This window comes from Triticum aestivum, chromosome 3B (assembly GCF_018294505.1).
Source record: "Triticum aestivum cultivar Chinese Spring chromosome 3B, IWGSC CS RefSeq v2.1, whole genome shotgun sequence".
NCBI lineage: Eukaryota > Viridiplantae > Streptophyta > Magnoliopsida > Poales > Poaceae > Triticum > Triticum aestivum.
The window spans coordinates 456,426,481-456,434,919 of record NC_057801.1 but is presented as its reverse complement, the minus strand read 5'-3'; positions in this window follow the sequence as shown (position 1 = coordinate 456,434,919).

Sequence of the window (8,439 nt, the reverse complement as noted above, 5' to 3'; positions counted from 1 at the left end):
TAGACGATGGAGGGGTGCCCGTGGAGGGGTGGTTGAACAGGAGCCGGTGGAGTAGCGCGCGGTGGAGGCTAGATGAACAGGAGCCCGTGGAGGCTGGAGGAGGTCGACGGTAGCCCGTGGAAGCTGGAGGAGGTCGACGGTGGAGATGAACAGTATCCCGTGGAGTCCCGTTTTGCGGTACGCCACACCCCTCCCGATGAACAGGACCCCCATTTCGACCGTAGGAGGTCAGTTTCGTCCGTTTTGCGGTACGCCACACCCCTCCCGATCAACAGCACCCCCGTTTTGACCGTAGGAGGTCCGTTTCGTCCGTTTTGCGGTACGCCACAACCCTCCCGATCAACAGGACCCCCGTTTCGACCGTACGAGGTCCGTTTCCTCCGTTTTGTGGTACGCCAGACCCCTCCCGATGAACAGGATCCCGTTTCGAACGTGGCCGGTCGAACACAAGGCCGTTTCCTCCGATCTGCGGTACGCCAGGCCTCGTTTTCATCGCCTGTTCCGTCCAAGCCCTCCCGATTAACACGATGATGCATTCCGTTCCGACCCAGCCGGTTGACTCCCACACGTTCCGTTGCCTCCCGATGAACACAACGCATTCCATTGCCTCCCCATGAACACGACGCATTCCGCTGCCTCCCCATGAACACGATGACGATGTTGTTTCTCCATTCCGACCCAGCCATGTACACGAGCCCTCGCCGTATGTATGCGCAAGTAGGCATTCGAGACCCCGCCCGTATGTACACATACGTGGCCGTATTTTTTTTCTTGCACCCTGGCCGCTATACGTACGTGTACATGCTACGTGCGCGCCTCTACTACGACACGTACGCGCCTCTACTATGACACGTGCGCGCCTCTACATCGACCAGTATATATGTACGTACACGTTCGCGACCAGAATGACAACGCTACGTACGCTTCGACCAGGTGGGTCCCGACTGTCAGGCACTTCCTTGCGTGCGAAGATGTAGTTGGTGGGTCCCAGCAGTCAGGGGGCGAGTCATTTTTTCGCCCGGATGCACTTCCTTGCGTGCAAAGATGTAGCCGGTGGGTCCCAGCAATTAGGGGGATGAATCATTTTTTTTGCCCGGACGCACTTCCTTGCGTGCGAAGGTGTAGCTGGTGGGTCCCAGTAGTCAGGGGGCGAATCGTTTTTTTGCCCGGACGCACTTCCTTGCATGCGAAGATGAAGCTTGTGGGTCCCAACAGTCAGGGGAAACGTTTTTTCCGCGAAATACAGTGGCCCATCCGGTGGGTCCCACCTGTCAGGTGGAGAAATAATTATTTTCCGAGTAATAAGGAGGCACTTCCTTGCTGCGGTCGTGGACCCAGCTGTCAACCTCTCCACGTACAGTCCATGTCCGATGGAAGTCGTTCCTTGACCACGTTGACCAGGCCGCGCCGAGAGCACCACAGCGGTAGACGACGACGAGGCCTAGGAAGGGGACGACGCAGAGTCGGGGAAGACGCGGCAGTGGAAGCCCGCGCGGAGAGGAGTATGAGGGTTCACTGGTTCGGCTGCGGTGTGAGGCTTTCGTCGCCGCAGGGCCTGGCCAGCGGTGGGAATAGTAGGGGGCGGTGAGGCCTCAGCGGCAGCATAGCCGGCCACGGGTGGCAGGAGCATGCGGCACGACCGACGCTGCTTTGGGCTGCTTGAGAAAGAAGACTAGAGGTTGAAGCAGCACTACGGCCGTTGGATGGACATCGTACGGTCACTGGAGCTAGAATCGTTCATATTGACTAAGTTGACAAAGCCCTCCGTCCCCGTCAACTTAGTTGGCCCACAAGTCATCCTCCCACAATGGTGGGTCCCTGCAGCAGGGGGGTATTCATTTTTTTGTGCGTAATAAGGAGGCACTTCCTTGCGTGCGAAGATATAGCTGGTGGGTCCGACATGCCAGCGGGGGGGATGTTTTTTTCGCGAAATATAGAGGCCCTTCTGTTGGGTCCCAGCTGTCAGGTGGAGGAATCATTATTTTGCGCGTACATTGCACGGCCGATGGATGTCGTTCGTTGACCACATTGACCAGGCTGCGCCGAGAGCACCATGGCGGTGGACGACGGCGAGGCCTAGGAAGGGAACGACACGGAGCAGGGGAAGACTCGACAATGGTTGCCCACGTGGTGGGGAGTACGAGGGTTTACTGGTCCGGCTGCCGTCGCCGGAAAATAACAGGAGGTGTGGGTGACTAGAGGAATGGCCTGGCCAGCAATGAAGTAGGGTGGGGCTGTGCGGCCTGTGCGGCAGCACAGCCAGCCACGGGAGGCGGGAGCAGGCAGTCCCACCGGAGCTGGTTTGGGCAGCTGGAGCAAGACGATCAGATATTGAAGAAGCAGCACGGCCGTTGGATTAACATCCAATGGTCACTGCTGCTAGAATCGTTTGTGGACTAAGTTGACAAAGCCAAAGTACACGTCAACCTAGTAGACCCACAAGTCAGCCTCCAAATCTGTCCCAAACAGCATACAGCCCGAAATTTCTAGCCAGATTCAAATTAATTTTAAATCTAAATATACCTTAATTTAAATTCAATGAAATTTTACCCGTAGAAAAACAATGAAATTTAAAATATCAAAATCCAAAAGAAAACAATATTTTGGAACTAATTGCCTGTTTGCTGTATTTTTTCATTTTACAGCCCATTTATTATTACTTATAGCCCATTTCTTATTACTTATAGCCCATTTTCTGGGCAAAATGCATCCCTCCTCGTCTTGCAAGATTTCCGGCCCAGCAGGGCGTAGAAAAGCAAGTAGGCCTACGTTGGTTATTCTGCAAAAGACAAAATAGCTGGCTAGCCATTTTCAAAAAGGAAAAAAACAAACTGGACTGGTCATGTGCTAAACATATGAAATAAAAGCCTGGGCTAGACGGGCCACGGGTCCCGCACAACCCAGTTGATACCCTTCTCCATCCCGAAAAAACAAAATTACTGCGCACGCTGCTCGGTCCCTACTGTCATCCTCACCATGTATAGCCATCTCCTTATTCCTCTCGGTTGTTGACCATGTTGACAACACCGGAGGGCGGCGCCGCGGAGAGCGAACCAAGGCGGAGGACGATGGCGAGGCCTCGGACGGGAACGAACAGGAGCCGTGGAAGATCACAACCAGCAGTGGGAGGCGGGAGCAGGCGGTCCCGCCGGCGCTGGTTTGGCTTTGGTGGCTCGAGGAAGAAGAGACTGAAGAAACGCGACAGATGTTGAATGTCAATCCAACGGTCAAGGTTGGCACAATCGTTTGTTGACTAAGCGGACACCAAGTAGCATACTTTTTTATATATAGGAAGAAAACTACGAGGAAAATGCGTTCGTCTACCGTCCTCCTCACAGGGAACATTCCCCACATAAGTGACTAGCACCCCTGGTTTTCAACCGAGAGGTCTTGGGTTCGAGTCCCAGGAACTCTCAATTTTGTCCTCCTTCCTTCCTGGCAAAAAAAGGGAAAGAAAATCAAAGACTTGGGAAGGCGTACAGAACAAGCTAGTGTACCAGTAAATAGACGTTGCCGAGTTTTAGAAAAAAGAAAGACATGCTCCTGTAGCTGGTTCGAATCCAAACCTAGACTATGACTATATATGGTGCTATGCTACTCTACAAGTAATGAAACTGACATATCCAACATTCGCTTCTCCTCTTCTCTACTTACTCTGCCTAGCATCAGAAGCCCTGGCCGCAGCAACCATGTTCGCTGGCTGCTCGTCCACCTGCTCTTCAGCAGGCAACAATCAGATATGCGCCAAGTCGCCACCCGTACCATCGCTTGTGGGTCGCATCACACCCCCGCCAGCACGCGCACCGCAGCCGATTGCTCATCACAACCCGCTGCCGTTGGTGTGGTGCCACTGCTACAAATCACGCAGAGTCATCCGTCGCGTCTCAACCACAATCCGCAACCCTGGCCGAGTCTTCTACAAATGCCCGAATCATGGGGTAATAATATGTTTAAGTGTTGTTCTGCTGCTTTCAGTTGCTGAATTTTTTAATAGTTTGGTTGATGATCTTCCAATTTGATTCGTGCAGAAAAGGGAAGATTCGTGTGATTTGTATTTCTGGGAAGGTGCTGATGTGGGGGAATGCAACTACGCTCATTATTTGGTTAGCCAAGGAATCCCAATACCAGCAGGTTGGGGTGTTGGACAAGTAACTGAAGGAACGACAGAAGAGGAAGATGCAGAGCAGAAGGTTAAAGATGTAGTTCCTCTGATCATGGCCAAGCAACAGCTGCTGAACGGCCTTGACAGCAATGAGGAGATGAAAGAGCTTGTTAAGATAATGGGCAAAATCGATGTGCTCTGTAGGACGATTGTCTCTTTATTTGCAGTGTATGTAGCACTCGTGATGTATTCAGTGGCTACAACATGAGCACTTTGCTGAAACTAATAATGAATGAAACCTGTGTAGCAGGCTGGGCGTAGTGTTGTGAACATCTAATGATTTCTATTAACGGGAATCAGGGGGTATCCCCTTTTGCTCATATGAATAAATAAATAGCAGAGGCCCTGTCGGGTCAGCTTTGTTCTCATTCGAAGACGTCGAGCAAATTGCAGTCCAACAACAAACTATGTCATCAAATTCAAGTTTCACAGCCAAATATGAGTACAACTAAACAACAATGTCATCATGTTTTAGTTGTCATACAATCACCAAACACAAATCAGCATACATAACAAGTGATGTTCTCACAGCAAAATACTAAACAACATGTTCATCAGGTTTCAGTTGTCATAGCAAACACAATTTCACATAGTAGATAAAAAAACGTCTTCTGACAGGCAAATACGACAAAAGCAATGTAATCATCATCCGTAGCAGCAGCGTCAACATCTTCTCCATGTGTATCAGTCTGAATCGTAATTCCCCATGGTGTCATCTTCTTCTTCGTCCTCAACGTCCTCGAACGTTGGCTTCTTCTTGATCAACTCTTGTATGTCCACAGCACGACAGGCAATCTTTTCGCCGGCGTCATTGACGTGATGGTTCTCAAAGATATTAGGAACATCTGTGTTATCTTGTACATCAGGAGCAGTGTAGGCATCATCTTGTTGTGCAACTTCATTAAACGAGTTCCTCTGCTCAAACCTTTGCAATACTCTCCAGTCATCGCTACGTGCAAATGTGTCTTCCAAGAAAAATACCTGTGTTGCTTGATTTGCCAAAATAAAAGGCTCGTTGGTCTGGTACGCCGCCTTGACATTGATGGATTTGAAATAATCATCAGCTCTGGGTTTTGCGATCCTGGAAAACAGGTTATACCAACGACAGCACAACAGAACCACACACCGATGATCCTCGAAATTGGAGATATAGTGCAACTGAACAATGTCTGTTATGTTAGCATACATTTCAGTTGTGTCTTTGTCATACGTATCCGTGCTCATGATGGCACTGTTTTGTGTCTTCCTGCCTTCGTCTCGTGCAAGGGTGTTGTAGCGCACATCTCCAACAACGCAAGATTCATAATGTCTTACCCGAGTATCAGGACCCATTGCTAGTGAGTAAAGGGCATCATCAACTGCCTGCCCATCCTCCCTCATCTTCTTAACCTATGGTTAGAAAATAGACAAGCTGATCATCTTATGTACTCAATATATTAAAAAAAACTGACAGTGCACTTCAAAAGCTTACATGGTTCTTGAACCATTTTGCAAATCCTGCCATAACCAGTTTGTCAATGTTTCTTGGATTTTGCGGCAGTAACTCCTCTTTGTAGATGCTGCACAACATAGTGATCGCGTCAAACATCTAAATATATAAGAATGTGCTGCAAGTTTAGTTGATTACGATGTATAAGCTGCAGTACTGCACTTATTTGATATAAGGTAGTATCTCAGGACAGTTATTCAATACATACCAAACCATTTTGTCCCAATCTTTAGGTTTGTCCTCTTGTCGACTCTTCCCTGTAACTCGAATAGAATAATCGAAAACATTGAGCCCGGGATTGTCTTCACCCACCTCTTTGCTAAGCTGATCAGCTGTTTCAATGTATTTTGAGCAGAATGTCAACGCTTCTGCAGCAATGTAGGCCTCTGCAATGGAACCCTCGGGTCTAGCTCTATTCCTAACATAGCCCTTGAAAGTGCCTAGCCGCCTTTCAATAGGGTACATCCAGCCATACTGTACTGGACCTCTAAGTAGTGTTGTCGGTGTCAAAACCGGCGGATCTCGGGTAGGGGGTCCCGAACTGTGCGTCTAGGCGAATGGTAACAGGAGACAAGGGACACGATGTTTTACCCAGGTTCGGGCCCTCTTGATGGAGGTAAAACCCTACGTCCTGCTTGATTAATATTGATGGTATGGGTAGTACAAGAGTAGATCTACCACGAGATCAAGGAGGCTAAACCCTAAAGCTAGCCTATGGTATGATTGTTGCGAGGTATGTTGTGTCCTACGAACTAAAGCCCTCCGATTTATATAGACACCGGAGAAGGCTAGGGTTACACAGAGTCGGTTACAATGGTAGGAGATCTACATATCCGTATTGCCAAGCTTGCCTTCCACGCCAAGGAAAGTCCCATCCGGACACGGGACAGAGTCTTCAATCTTGCATCTTCGTAGTCTTGGAGTCCGGCGGACGATGATAGTCCGGCTGTCCGGACACCCCCTAATCCAGGACTCCCTCACTAGCCCCTGAACCAAGCTTCAATGACGATAAGTCCGGCGCGCATAATGTTCGGCATTGCAAGGCGGGTTCCTCCCTTGAATAATCCAGAGAAGATCATGAACACCAGGATAGTGTCCGGCTCTGCAAAATAAATTCCACATTCCATCGTAGAGAGAATAATGCACATAAATCCAATCTGCTGACGTATTTGGCGGTATGATATCACACCGTTACCAGGCCTTTACTTGAATCGTTTTTTATTATACCACCTTAGCATGTTTAGCGAAGCGGTTTCCTTGGCGCGTCTTGTCGAAGCAGAGATCGTGCTCCCCCTTATTCCGGGATTCTCATCAATACGAGCGTGGGTAACCCAACGGTGCCCGTCGCCACGCCTCCTCTATCGAAGGTGAATCCCGAACGGTCACGGAGACGGCTCTTGGTATTTTCCCCCTTTATAAGAGGACCAAGGCTCGTTTCATTTTCTCAATCTTCCATCGAATCCTCTCCTTGCTCCATGTTCCAACACCCAAAGCCCCAGATTCGAGCGCTTCGGATCTTCAACAATGTCTGGCTCTGACCTTCAGGGCCGGTGGATGCCCTCCTCCGTCACGGAGGAGGACGTGTTAAAGCTGCGCGAGGCCAAGTACCTGTCCTACGAGATTTCACACAGGTTGCCCGCCAAAGGGCAGGCCGTACCCACTCCCGAGCCCGGTGAGTTCGTCGTCTTCGTATCCCACCTCCGCCGGGGTTTAGGCTTCTCGACGGACCCCTTCGTGAGAGGGCTCATGTTCTACTACGGGCTGGATTTTCACGACTTGGCTCTGGAGTCCATCCTCCATATTTCTGCATTCATTATTGTCTGCGAAGCCTTCCTCCGCGTCACCCCCCACTTTGGCCTATGGCTGAAGACCTTCAATGTGGAGCCGAAGATGATCGGGGGGCGTCAAGCGGAGTGCGGCGGGGCGGTTATAAGCAGGAGGGCCGATGCCCCGTGGCCCGAGGGCTCCTTCCAAGAGGAGCTCGGCTTGTGGCAGCAGGAGTGGTTCTATGTCACCGCTCCGAAGGGCAGCAAGCAAAAGCCGCCGCCTTCATTCCGCCCAGGACCTCCACGCCGACTGATGTCGTGGGTCAACCAAGGGCTCAATTGGGGGCCGTCTGAAGACGTGCCCTTATTGTAGGGCCGGATTCGAGACCTCCAAGCGAGGGAGATCAATCTGGTTGTGGTGATTCAAGTCATGCTAGTCAGGCGTCTTCTGCCCTGCAAACGCCGCCCTCTCCGGTTATGGGAGTTCAATCCGGAGGGGCCACGAACTCTCCAACACTTCATGGGTATGACGCCCGCAGAGATGTACAAGTTGTTCTTCGGACCGCAGGTGGCGTGTCCGGAATTGACCGAGGACGCAGGCCTAAGCCGCGATCACCCGGATACACGGGCAAGTAGCTCAGAGTCCGGACGTTCTGTTTGTTTGCTTTTCCGAAATTCGCCTTCTAACCCATTATTCTTCATCAGGAGTGGGTAACGCGATCGAAGCTGATAAGGTGTCCGGCCCCCCTCCCAGAGACCGCACCAGAGCCCGTGCTGGTCAGAATGTTGGAGGTCGCGCCCGTAGAAGGGGCGATGGGGAAAATAGGAGAGCTATCACCTCGCCCAAGGGGGCGCCAGAAGAGGGGGGGATCGACAATCCCTCCTTCCAGGGGGAGAAAAGGACCGCCTCCAAAGACCCGGAGGCCAAAGCCCCTAAGCGGGGGAAGAAATCTTTACCGGAGAGTCCTGCATCTGGAGAAAGTCCGGACGTACAATCGTTTCTAAAGGATCAGCCCTCCAGC